At 44.5% G+C, this 14,600-nt stretch overlaps 1 protein-coding gene across 1 annotated transcript in view; it reads right to left on the bottom strand.

Annotated features, from left to right (window-relative positions):
- The window catches only part of ACSF2 (acyl-CoA synthetase family member 2), a 720,413-nt gene that overhangs the window by 582,468 nt on the left and 123,345 nt on the right, over positions 1-14,600 (bottom strand). The gene's annotated exons all lie outside the window — the stretch shown is intronic.

Here is a 14,600-nt window from a genome sequence, read left to right as displayed (position 1 = left end):
CTTTTTCAGACCACCTCCATGTGTAACCTGGGTGGCTGCCTACACTCCAGCAAGGGCAACCAGCCTTAGTGATGCTGAATGTATTTGCATTACAGACTGAAACCTGAAAACCCCACTCGCTTGTAAATACTGTGCATGATTATACATGGCAAGCACATGGGTGTGTGCTAAGAGTCTGCTTCTTCCCCCAAACAATCGCTCCCCCTTTCCATCTAATGCAACTGTGAAATCACCAGAGCAATACGCAATAAATCTCTGCCTATAATTCCTCTCTGCACACAGAGTCATGTTTTCACATTAGTCCCAAAACGAAATTTCTTTGCCAATTTGAAAGCACACTTACTGCTCTTTTTTTTGGGGCAAGTGAAAATCACTTTTACAGACTGTCACATTATGAAACCACTTTTTTCGATTTTCTTAAATGCACATGTCCAAACTTCTTTTTCAGACCACCTCCATGTGTAACCTGGGTGGCTGCCTACACTCCAGCAAGGGCAACCAGCCTTAGTGATGCTGAATGTATTTGCATTACAGACTGAAACCTGAAAACCCCACTCGCTTGTAAATACTGTGCATGATTATACATGGCAAGCACATGGGTGTGTGCTAAGAGTCTGCTTCTTCCCCCAAAAAATCGCTCCCCCTTTCCATCTAATGCAACTGTGAAATCACCAGAGCAATACGCAATAAATCTCTGCCTATAATTCCTCTCTGCACACAGAGTCATGTTTTCACATTAGTCCCAAAACGAAATTTCTTTGCCCATTTGAAAGCACACTTACTGCTCTTTTTTTTTGGGGCAAGTGAAAATCACTTTTACAGACTGTCACATTATGAAACCACTTTTTTCGATTTTCTTAAATGCACATGTCCAAACTTCTTTTTCAGACCACCTCCATGTGTAACCTGGGTGGCTGCCTACACTCCAGCAAGGGCAACCAGCCTTAGTGATGCTGAATGTATTTGCATTACAGACTGAAACCTGAAAACCCCACTCGCTTGTAAATACTGTGCATGATTATACATGGCAAGCACATGGGTGTGTGCTAAGAGTCTGCTTCTTCCCCCAAAAAATCGCTCCCCCTTTCCATCTAATGCAACTGTGAAATCACCAGAGCAATACGCAATAAATCTCTGCCTATAATTCCTCTCTGCACACAGAGTCATGTTTTCACATTAGTCCCATCACGAAATTTCTTTGCCAATTTGAAAGCACACTTACTGCTCTTTTTTTTTTGGGCAAGTGAAAATCACTTTTACAGACTGACACATTATGAAACCACTTTTTTCGATTTTCTTAAATGCACATGTCCAAACTTCTTTTTCAGACCACCTCCATGTGTAACCTGGGTGGCTGCCTACACTCCAGCAAGGGCAACCAGCCTTAGTGATGCTGAATGTATTTGCATTACAGACTGAAACCTGAAAACCCCACTCGCTTGTAAATACTGTGCATGATTATACATGGCAAGCACATGGGTGTGTGCTAAGAGTCTGCTTCTTCCCCCAAAAAATCGCTCCCCCTTTCCATCTAATGCAACTGTGAAATCACCAGAGCAATACGCAATAAATCTCTACCTATAATTCCTCTCTGCACACAGAGTCATGTTTTCACATTAGTCCCAAAACGAAATTTCTTTGCCAATTTTAAAGCACACTTACTGCTCTTTTTTTTTGGGGCAAGTGAAAATCACTTTTACAGACTGACACATTATGAAACCACTTTTTTCGATTTTCTTAAATGCACATGTCCAAACTTCTTTTTCAGACCACCTCCATGTGTAACCTGGGTGGCTGCCTACACTCCAGCAAGGGCAACCAGCCTTAGTGATGCTGAATGTATTTGCATTACAGACTGAAACCTGAAAACCCCACTCGCTTGTAAATACTGTGCATGATTATACATGGCAAGCACATGGGTGTGTGCTAAGAGTCTGCTTCTTCCCCCAAACAATCGCTCCCCCTTTCCATCTAATGCAACTGTGAAATCACCAGAGCAATACGCAATAAATCTCTGCCTATAATTCCTCTCTGCACACAGAGTCATGTTTTCACATTAGTCCCAAAACGAAATTTCTTTGCCAATTTGAAAGCACACTTACTGCTCTTTTTTTTGGGGCAAGTGAAAATCACTTTTACAGACTGTCACATTATGAAACCACTTTTTTCGATTTTCTTAAATGCACATGTCCAAACTTCTTTTTCAGACCACCTCCATGTGTAACCTGGGTGGCTGCCTACACTCCAGCAAGGGCAACCAGCCTTAGTGATGCTGAATGTATTTGCATTACAGACTGAAACCTGAAAACCCCACTCGCTTGTAAATACTGTGCATGATTATACATGGCAAGCACATGGGTGTGTGCTAAGAGTCTGCTTCTTCCCCCAAAAAATCGCTCCCCCTTTCCATCTAATGCAACTGTGAAATCACCAGAGCAATACGCAATAAATCTCTGCCTATAATTCCTCTCTGCACACAGAGTCATGTTTTCACATTAGTCCCAAAACAAAATTTCTTTGCCAATTTGAAAGCACACTTACTGCTCTTTTTTTTTTGGGCAAGTGAAAATCACTTTTACAGACTGACACATTATGAAACCACTTTTTTCGATTTTCTTAAATGCACATGTCCAAACTTCTTTTTCAGACCACCTCCATGTGTAATCTGGGTGGCTGCCTACACTCCAGCAAGGGCAACCAGCCTTAGTGATGCTGAATGTATTTGCATTACTGAGTCCAACCTCAAACCCTTAAACTATTCTTTTTTTTTCCAGTACACCTTAATTTATTGTGAAAACATACTCCATATTATTTTACATGTTCCTCACATTTAAATTTCTCCCAAAACAGAAAATGATAAACGCAACTACAACAAAAAGAATTTCCATTTCTATTATTCATTTCTTAAGTTACCACATACATCCCCTCTCAAACTCTAAACTCACCTTTAAAATTAGTTAGTTGTGAAAGAAATGTGACACTCAAACAGCAGATTATCAGAGCCAGGATCTCTGTTGTGTTCACCTCTCTCCTCTCAGCAGAACCAGATAATGGCAAACTTTCCCTCTATTTTTCCACACATATACATGTAAGTTTCAAATCTCAGTGCTTCCCCCTTTTTTTCAAATTTAATCACACATTTCTATTGGTTGAAAACCAACCCTTTTCCAAAAGTACCCTGCCCCCAACTTGACTTCTGCCTAGTACCCTTCCCCCAACTTGACTTCTGCCTGCTACCATAGCAACAGCTCATGGAACACTGCTGTGTGGAGTTAGGTCAGAAGTTCGCCACACAATGTTTCAATTCCACAGAGCAAGAGTGCTTGACTTTTCAAACCTAACAGCAAATCCATAGTACTGTTCTTTGGTAACACATTTTTTTGTACCAATACAAAACATGCTTCTATTAGTTTACACATACAGCCTAGTTTTTATTCTAGAATGGTATGAAACAGCCAATCAGTTCTTTTTGTTTTGAAAAAAATATGTATGCCTCCATTTCCAAACTGTCTTTCTTTTCATATTGCCATTCTACTGAAAGACACCTCCTGAGTGCATCCAGTTCTCCTTTGAAGATGTTCACAGTGTGGATTGTAGGGCACAGCTATGTCTTCTGGAGTGAAAAGTTTGCAGAGAAAACAGATATGGTGAGAGACCTTGCTTTGCCAAATGTAGACATTAAATGGATTGGTCAGAGAGGGTTAAAGTGGCACCAATTGATGCCATTGGTGAAATCCTTCATGCAAATCCAACACCCTGACCTCATAATAGTGCACTGTGGTGGCAATGACCTAGGCACTTTGACTGGGGTAGGTCTGGAAATGCTTATGAAGGACACCTTTGCACAACTGTTTTCACTTTTCCCTAAAACTGCCTTTGTGTTTTCCAACATATGCCAAAGGCAAAAATGGAACTGGTCCAATCATTTCTGTCCGCAGATTGACAAAGCAAGAAAGCACGTCAACAAATCTGTTTCTGCTTTCCTCCGTGACTATGGTATGGGTGCCATTTACCACAACAACTTGCGTTTTGACATGCAAGACATTTATAGAGGAGATAGTGTGCACTTCAATGATAAAGGGAACAGAGTCTTCCTCTTGAACCTTAGACTCTGCATCGGTACTTACTTGTAGGTACCACTAAAAAATCATTTCATAAACACAACGGCTCTTTTTAGAGCCCCCTAATATCTAAACACTTAAATCTGAATTTCATTTATGTTTTTTATTTTTTTCTACCGTACGCTTACCGTAAGCTTACCGTACGCATACCCCGTGATTTTTTAAAAAAATCAATAAATGTTTTCTTTGTACTTTACAGTCCTTCTTTGTCCCCCTCACCAATGTAAGGGGGTCTGTAACTCTCCTCATTGCCCCCTTTTCTTGTTTTCACTCTTTTTTTTCTGAGTGAAACACACAAAATGGCGGCCGCCGCTTCCTGGTTTCGGCCGATTCGAATGTTTACTAAGATCTAACAGCCAATCAGAATCGCGCTCGCGCACGCCACCGTACGCTTACGGTAAGCGTACGGTAAGTGTACCGTAAGCGGGCTCAGATATATATATTGATTTAAAGGCTATTTTCTCAGAATCTACTGAACAGATTTACACCAAACCTACAAAAGGCACTTCCTTGACATAGGGACTACCTCTCTGCCAAATTTCTAGTAATTCTGTTCAGCCGTTCGGGCTGTAGCTCGTTCTAAAGGTCCTATGGAAAAATGCATGGGAAAAACGCGTTTTGGGACCCCCCTTTTATCTCAGCCCCCGCTTGACGTATCCCCCCGAGACTTTCAGGGTAGGAGCGGAACGTAGCGCCCACCTATTTTGAGAAATTCGCGAGGATTCATCGACCGGCGCCAAAGTTATTCAAAATAGAATGTTGCGGATTTCCTATGGAAAAGGGGTCCTAACTATAACTACCTACTGGCGACCGCCAGTAGGTAATATATATATATATATACACACACACACAAACACACACACACACACATATACATACACACACACATGCTTACCTTAGCTATATATAGCATGTGTAGTAAAAGTAAGCTTGGTAAAAGCACCAAAAACTGAATGAGTTGTAAATGCTGTGTGGTAAAAACCTAGTTGTAAAGGATGTGTCCCTCCAAAATGATGCAGTCAGACAATAGCACTAGCCAGCACTCCATGTTATCAGTGCAAAGGACACTCCACAGCCTCCCCATGAACATCTGGATCATCTACAAAGCTCTCTACCACACTCATGATTAAAGCTACTAGGAAAACACAAATATTTTACAACTCAACGGAGTGCAAAGAGTAGCATTCATTCACCAGCCCTTGCCCTCGGCTAACAAACCTTACCCTGATTACAATACCCCCACTACTCCTTGCAATATCCCTACTGTATTTATTCTGCTCACACTGCCCCCCTTCTCTCTCCTGTGTCCCATTCTCATATCACAAGCAAATGCTCAAACTGCCCCTTCTCACGCTGCTCAGTTACTACCAGTGCTGTTGGCCTGGCCCTGTAAACACACCGCAACCTGTGCTAGCACTGGCCTCCTAAGCTACAGCAGCCAGTAGGGGTGGGAGAAGGAAGGTAGTGAGATCGAATCTGCTGAGGCATCGCCAGCATTAATGTTTAAATGGCCCCATTGGCCTGACAGTGTTGATCTCCATTTTAGTCTTATGTCTAGCACAGTCCACGTGCTGGGACACAGTGTAGTGCCACTCATATTCAAAGTAGCTTGTACTCCTATACATTTACTTGCCATGTCTTGAAATCCAGTGAATGGTGGAATGCTATAATGAAAACTGATGGACCATCTGAAAATGACATTTCATATGTTGCAGAGCATGTTGAGGTGATCTCTATATTTTTCAAATCCATTGCAAGGATTTTCCGAGCGTGAGAAAAATAAAAATTTTACATTTTAGCTGCTCCCCCTTCTCTAGAAACAATACTACTTCTGAGACCATTTTTCCATTGGGTGCTTTTTTGAGGCCTCTTGTGTTAGAGCTCTATAGTAGCTGGATGCAGTTGCCTGACTGTAGTGTCAGCTCACAGTTTTCCTCCTGCCTTTTGGGATCCTCTTTTTAACCATTGAGGGCCTAGAACCAGCCACTCATGTTCACTTCCAATACCCTTTGATTCAGCAGGCCTTCCTCCCCATCTCCTCTAACACCGGCCAGTTCTTGCCCGGCACCAGCAGATCATCCTTCTCAGATCACTTGTCTTTGGATACTGGCTTCTGCAGCACAGGGCAACTCAGTGTTCAGGCTCCTCTGGTTGAAGGTCGTGTTTGACTTTTGGGCACCGGGAGAGTCCGAAAAAAGGGCCAATCTTTAATGTTGCCTCTGTTCGGCCAGAGCAGCATGAGCCCCAACACATCATAGCCCAGCGACCACCGCTTAACCGAGGATTCTCTATTCTGTGTCTTCAACATAGACTGACAGACACTTATGTAGATCTGAAAGCATGAACTCTATCTAGATTGGTACACTTCTTCCATGGCAAGAAAGGCAGAAACATCAAACGACCCCTTTAAGGGCAATAATTCTGGGTTTCATTCCTTTGCAATGCTTAGAGATGCCATACGGTGGGCTTCACCCCTTGGCATTAAAGTCTCTTGTGCCTTTCCTCATGCTGGTCTTGATAATGTTTCTACCTTAATTTGTAATTAGCTGTTTATTGACATATTTTGTGCCTTACTAAGTTTTTTCTCTCGCCTTGAGCGCATTTTAAAAACTTTTCTTGATCCTTTTTAGGTCTTGTGCCTAGCGATGCAGTGCGTAGCACTGCTCGCGTAGCGCGAGCCCTTTTGTAGAGGGTTACAAATCAGAGCCTGGAATCGCACACGCTCGTGCGTGTGTGATTCCTTTTGGGCCATGCTATTGGCCTGTGCGTGCGTCTTTTAATGAAAGACTGCACGCAATTGGCCAAAGGCAGGCGCATAGCTCTGCCCACGGCCTATTGGGGTCTGTTACGAGCACCGGCCGTCATGTGGTTTCAATTATCGTGCCCAGACATGGGCGCGATAATTGAAAGCACATGTCTGCTGTGGTGCGCGCGCGCGCGCACACACCACTCGTTTTGAAATGTACGCTACACTGCTTGTTTACTTATATTTATTTCAGAAATTGTGTTTTGGTTCATAAAAATGCGACTGTGAAACAAGATTAAATATAATAAATAACGTTAAAAGTAAATGACTAAAGAGAAGAAATACACATTTGAAATTGTAGAAAGAACGTTTGCAATAAGGTGTTAAAAGTGCGTACTTGCCAAACGTGCACATTCAAAATAGTGCAGAAATTAGTGGGGGATTTTTTGTAGTGGAAATTGCTGTTTGCTGCTGGTGTCTCCGAGAAGTGCATGTCCAGTGCTAGCGTCTGCAGCAGGCAATAAAGCCTGTTTGCTTCTGAGAGGAGGAGGATGGAGCAGTGATGTATGTTCACCTGATGAGCTCTGGTGGGGACCCTCAGGGGAGTGAGGAAGCTGCAGCGGCGGTGTGAGCTTCTGCCAGGACCCGCAGATGGATCCCCCAAGCAGCGGCGGTCTCCGGTCCCTGGCCTCTGAGACGGTGATAATCCCGTGGCCAGCGCCCCGCTCCTCCTCCCAGACTCACCATGGCCCTGGTGACGCTGCAGCGCTCGCCCACCCCGAGCGCCGCCTCCTCCGCAAGCACCAGTGAGGTAAGCCGCATAGGCGGACAGGATGCCGGTAGGGGAGGCTGGGAAAGGACGGGGACGAGGCTGCCGGATAGGCCGCGTGATGAATGATGCAGCAGCCAGCTTCAGGATAGGGGAACTGAACGGCCGCTCCACACTGCCCGGGGATCTAATGCGGATCAAGCCACCTGGACACACATATTTCACAATATTTATGTACAAGTGTCAGGGTATAAAAACGTATAAAGAAGTCGAATACAACCCTACCGGGAATGGACAGGAGGTTCATGTTTTATGTCTGACACGAAGGTACACTTCACTGCCTTTAATGCACTTCTTCCCCTTATATTTACAAGGAAGTCTGCATATAGTACAAGGATTTAGTTTCCCGTTTCACCTAAAAATGAAGAGATGTTTGCATACCCTTCCTGCTTCTTTCAGTTGAAATGCTTCTACTGTAAATGTAGAAAGAAATAAGTCCTTTTAGCCCTGGCGGAAGGTGAGAATTGGACAGCCTCAAAAGGAAATTAACCCCCTGTGCTGCTACCAGGTTGATGTGAGCGTGTCTTTGATGCTTACATCCTAGGCGAATTGTATTTGTCCACCTTTCACTATTGGGTTTTATTTTTTCTAGCATTGATTGCAGTGAAACGGGACCGCACATAAATGTTATGCATTTAATATATGTATTGGTAAACATCCATCAAGCTCATGACACAACCCTCCTGGAGTTGATCACAAATCTGGTTTATATAACACACCTTTTGAGATAAAAGCTAGCAGAATTTTCAGTTCGCAGCAGTAGAAACAGACTTTGACTCGGCAGTGCGTGTGCACGCACGCACATACTCTCTCTTTTAAGTGGGATGAAACAACTGGGGGGTCTCTCAAAGGGACGTGGCCAGTGTAATTAAGGGCATGTTTTTAAAAAACGTAAGCTAAAAATCTGTGCTTAGCATAGTGTGCCGTCTAACTTCTATTTTGCGGTTTCTGTCATTGCATCCAAATATATAATACAACACGTAACATCATACCTACAACAAGTCAATGGCTGTTAGTTGCATAAGATAAATAATCAGCAACTATGGCTTGTATGCTTTTCCATTCTCTAAGGTACATGCATTTAACTTGGAATTTCTCACAGTGTACGAGCTTCAGGCAGCAACGCTCGGAAACAGAGAGAAGCAATAATGCACACTGTTTCCGAACTGTGGGATATGCAGTTTATCCACCATCTCTGAGAAATTCAGAGTTAAAGGTACACATGACAGTGAAAGCGCCTAAAACAGGCACCCAGCTGCGTCTGTCCCTAGCGCGCACGTTCATGACTCGGCCCCAGACGGGATGGCATTTAACAGCTCCCCTACACGTATTTCTCAATTTTTCTGCTGCTGACAAAGTACACATTTTTGTATGAGCTGCATAAAACGATGCACAAGGGAACTGTTCGGAAGGGATCAAGTGGAAAACATTGGAACATCTGTAGAAGAACTCTCTTGGTGTAAGCAGCCGCTCAGTTTCCTGTTTTCGTTAATACCAGTAACTCCAACACTCTGTGTAATTTGTGCAAACAGGAAATTAGACGGCACGTGAGAAATAACAAAGTCTGGGTAACTTGTCAGCCGGTTTCATGGAAGAGGCGTGAGTGACTGAGAGCCGTCAGCTCACCGCCGACCGCTTCAAATCTTGTCTGCAGGTGGGGGTGTTTGCTGCAGTCCTGGCATTACTGCTAACTTTGTTGTGAAGCTATAAGTGGGAGTTTGTCAATCACACCTGTTGATTCAGGAAATAGGCAAGGTCAGGGGCATCCTCTTGCATTACGACGTTGCAGACAGCAGGACATACAAGCGATGGTAGGGAGGTTACGTGACACTATCGGCAACACATCGGTCGAATCAGGCTGGAATTGGGGATTTATTTTAGAAAGCATTTGGACCCATGCTAAGGCCGAAAAATCACACCCGAAACACTTTTCTTCACAGAAGTGTTAACATATAGAAACACATACAAAAACAATAAAAAGTGCATTCACATTTTATTACTTAATGTAAAAATAAAAAAATAAACATTTCAATATTTACTTTACACACTCAACCGTCACCTAGCCTGCTTGTTTAACCATACAAGCAGTCTCCAGCCTGCCCCTTTCTCCTCTTACCTATTGACGATACACAGTTTCAAAATGAATGTGTCACTCCAGTAAACCGATACACAGAGGTGCTTCACTTTTTTAACCTTCAATTGCAAAATTTGAAGAAATCGAGAAAATGCTAATAAATCGCGTTCCTTGATCCGTAGAGTTGGTGTTCTGCTTCCCTTGCATTTTAGTTTGAGTGTTACTTAACCTAGAACTTAGCATATATGTACTTATGTATGTAAGCACAAATCCATTTATTTATTTACATATTTATTTATTTATACAACGTTTTGTATGGCAAAGACACCTCCCCTTACTTCGGGCGGTGTAAGGGAAGAAAGGTCCTTTACTGGCTTTATTTGTCCTCCCCCGTACCCCCGTGCACCCCCTCCCCATAAAACTAGTTACCTTTGGGAACATTTAGCATTGTACATAACAATGCCTTTTATTTATGTGCTAATTATCAAAACATATAAATAAAAGGCATGGTCATTTACAATGCCAATAGCTGAAACTCTCGCAAATGTGAGACCTATTGCATTACAAATCCTTGTTTCTCTTGTGACAATCAGCACCGTATTCAATGAGTTTGCCCTTATATTTGGCCTTATTGACAAAGGCAACGTGGCGCCTGGGCCTGGGCTAACCAGTCCACCCTTCTTCCAAGAGCAAGGGTTAGGAAAGCAACGGGGTAAACACACCTTCCCATGACATGTAAACTACAGATCTGAAAGTTACAGCAATCAAGAAAAGATCCATTGCTGGCTCGAGATGTCTGGAATTGGCACCACAAACATACAGTGGTAAGTTTCAGAGATGATTTTTAGGTCGAGCCTAGCGCAGCGCGCATGCGCTGCCCTATAGGGAGGCTTCTTGTGAGCACTCCAAACTTCTTACACACTTCTCCGTGTGATTTTGTTAACACCCACACATTTTATTGGCCATTGCGTGTGGCTTTCAAAAATGAAAGCATGCAAATGGCCAAAGACGGGAGCATGACCTGCCTTTTCTGTAAACGTTCACTCCCATGGACTAGGGGTCTCAGGAGCAAGCAGCGGCAGGTCGTGGATCATTAAACACAGAGCTGTTTCACTTTCACTTTTTGTTTTTCTTCCTTGCAGCGCGCGTGCGCACCACTGGCAGGCACCCTTACAGCGTGCACACATCGCTCACCCCTCGCGTGACGTGCCTCCTTGTTTATTTACATTACAAATGTTTGTTTTATAGCATGTACTATAACAGATTGGGTGAGATTACAACAAGACATTTGAACACACTCAGGAGAGTGGTTATTTGTCGTGTCCGCTTTTATCGTTACTGTTTTCGATCCCTTTCATGGGATGCAGGTCAAAGGGCCATTAAAAAGGCAACGCCGGGTGCTTCTGTTTAAAAGGCGGAAATCCCGAAAACTGTGGGATCGGGTTTGGAGGGAAGCTGTGAGTCTTAAGTCCCACGCATGCAAGAAGCGAACTTGCATGCCCGTACGGCAAATATTTCACTCCTGTGTCTTAGGGAGGCGGAAATCCCCATTGGAATTTTATGAAGGCTTCGACCCACCAAAATAGAGCTGGAAATCCATTTTGCGTAGGGATTTATAGGTTACCTTCTTTTCAGCGCGTGATATCAGCTCTTCAGTGGGTGACCATGCGCAGAGAGCCGATATCTTGTAACACCCTCAGTCAGTTGGCAAGTCTGCATTTTTTAATAAGCCTCAAGTCTCAGTAGTGGCGGTAAAACAAACTGGCAGGACATTACAAGCTAACTAGCGGAGGTCTCGGAACATGACTCTAGGTTGTCTCGAGTCACGGACTGGCAGTGATAGTGCACGTGCCTGCTTACTGCTGAGCATATTTTTATTTTCTTGTCCTACATGTAATCGAAATTACAAAGTTGATGGAGTGAGAGGAGTTTACATTTTGGCTATAATTTCTGCTTACAGCGTTCGTTACACGAGTTCTCATTCTTCTCGCAAGATAGAGCTGGTTTACTTTTTTGTTTACAAAACCGCATTATGAAGGGAAAGGGAGGACAGTGCCAGATTCGTTTGTGGTTCATGTTGCCATTCGTCCCTAATGCTGGGTCAGAGTCAGGTCAGGTAGGGAGGCAAGAAAGGCCAGAGACCCAATGCACTCAAGTCATGTATTGCTTCCATTGAAATAATTAGATCAACACAGCTGGAAGCAGCGGTTTGTAGGTGAAGGGTTCAGGTTCAAGGCTGGTGGCAGGGTCCGTAATGACCTGGAGTGAGTTGGTCCGCTTAGTTGTTTATCATACAGCTGCCCGGGCTGCTGTTCACCCCCTTCTCTGAGGCACCCCAGGAAGCAGGACGCCACTTCCCACTGACGGTGGCGTCGCAAGGACTCAATGCGCCCTAATCCGAGCAACGACATTGGGTATCGCATCCTCTGGCTATGGAGTAATAAACAGGTAATAACTGGGGTGAAGTGGGCCATCGGAACTCTGGGTCCGGGTGCGACTGTACCTGCTGCACTATTGATAGCGGCACCCATGCCCACAGATGCCTCGGCCTCGGGGGTGTTTCCATCAGTGGTAACACTTCCATCACGCTAGAAAAGCGAGCCCTGGGGCTGGTAACTCCGCTCAAGTACAGCGCCTGACATGTTCTGTGGTGTTTGATAATGACAAATGACCCCCCCCCCCTTAACCACCCCCCATGCTCGACTCATCCACAGGCGTCTGAATAATGTGCTGACGTATAAATCTGAACAACAAATCTTTCGGAAAGCACGAGGCGCTATTGTTCTCCATCGCACGGACATTCATGCTAAAATGTACATTTCCTGCCTTTTAATTAAAATGCTGTCTCGCCGGCCATCAGCTCCACTTCAAAGAGATGAATGTAATAGGGAGAGGGTCGGCGCTTCGATGGAAGGGAACATTGTTGCTTTGGAGATGTTAACCCATTCCTCGCCTGTGCACTTGTGCAGTGGGAAACAATCTGAGGCTTCTAAGCGCTCTGAGCTTTCACACATCAATCACAAATGTTATCTAGAATGAATACAACAGAAAACAGTGGGTTACCTGGTGAATATAACTCTTTAGTTTTTATTTCATTTAGGGTAGCAAAATGCAAGCCATGTGAGCAGGTACAAGTGTTCTGCATGAGAAATAGAGCTTTCACCCCGAGTCGTGATTATGAAGGTCCGATGTGCTCTGATGAGAAGGTGGAGCAGAAACCGTTTTGCTTCAATCCAGAGTAGGCGGGTGTGAAACGGCAGGCAGTTCTGCATTTCCACACCACCTTCCATGGCCGAGGAAGGGAAGGATCGCAGGTCAAATGCCCTGGAAGTGAGGTTCCCTCGTTCGGCGCCTCGAGAAATGCAGGGGGGCGGGGGGGGTTCTTCTGTCACCCAGCACTGTCAGGGTGCACAATGTAAGTACCGTATTGGTAATTACATTGTCACTTACCCTGAGAGTACACTCCAACCCAGCCTTTCCAGCAGGGGGGCTTGTGGGTGGCCCCTGCGAGTTCACTAATATTCTCTTATAAGGTCCCAAAGGCGAGACCTATTGGCTATGCCAATGCTTGTTTTCAAAGCTGGTTCTAAAGGCAGCTTGGCATTCTGTTCTTTTTTTATTTTTTTTATTTTTATATAGCGCAAACTCAACCCACAGATATCAGGTATTCGAGAGCTTTACATGAGCACCAGTTTCGTTACAGACAGACATTCATTTTTTTTTTGTTAGGCACGGGGAAATTAAGTGATTTGCCCAGAATCACATGATGCTGAGCGTAGTTGCCGAGACTCGAACACGGGTCCCCAGCTTCGAGGTCGACCGCTCTAGCCGTTAGGTTACAACCTCTGGTAGAATAGGACAATGGGGAGGGAGGGAGCTGAGTGCACACAAATCTTCTCTTCCCATGCACTTCACCCTCTCCCCTGAACCAGTTCCCCGCCCATCCTTTTCTGCGCCCCCCCCTAGTTTGTAGATTCTAATCCTTGCTGCCCCCGCCTGTCCCTCAGCATCCAGTGTTAAGTGTACCCAGGCTAGTTTGCGCGCGTGCTGCATCGCCAAAAGTAGATGCAGCGCGCGCAACGAAATTAATTTTATTTATTTATTTATTTATTTATATGTTTACTTAACTCTAATCGGCCGTAATCCGTAGTTTACTACCCCCCAACCTGCCCTCCCCCGCCCATGTAAGCGCCCGGCAGCACTCCCACCACGGGCCGCTACTGCCCAGGCCCCCATCCCTTTTTCACCCCTCCCCCAAGCCCCGCACTCTCTCCGCTCTTAACACACTTACAGATGTAAATAAAGGTCCCACAGATGTTGGGCCTCTGCCAGCAACTCGGGCCAAGAATGCAACAACGCGTCAGCACTAACCCTGAAGAGGCCACAGCCACGATTGAGACTTGCAGCGAGAGAGAGAGACAGAGAAACAGTCACCCAGATGTGATGAGAGTAAGAAACACAGAGGAGCAGGGCTTAGTTTGTAAAAAAAACATGAGTGCAAGAGCCCTCATCAGGAGGCCACTGCAGCTTGCACAATCTATTGCCTCAATCAGCGTTGCCAGTGACAGGACAAACATGTCTACTAACATCACACTCCTACAAGTGTGGCACTTCAGGCTAATTTATTGGTATGAAGGATGGAAGTGCACTCCCTATCACAGTTATTTATTCAAAAGTACCTATTTTTAACTATTTTTTAACAAATGGTGCTTCACCACTGCTCGTGTTGACAGCACAAGCAGTTAAAATGAAAATCTAACAGGAGTCTCAACCTGACTGTGGTGAGCAGTGTTCACGAAGAACCGGGAGTTCTAAATTATTCTATACATT

The sequence above is a fragment of the Triturus cristatus genome, chromosome 7 (genome assembly GCF_964204655.1).
Source record: "Triturus cristatus chromosome 7, aTriCri1.1, whole genome shotgun sequence".
Lineage (NCBI taxonomy): Eukaryota > Metazoa > Chordata > Amphibia > Caudata > Salamandridae > Triturus > Triturus cristatus.
This window is presented reverse-complemented; position numbering and strand designations above follow the sequence as displayed.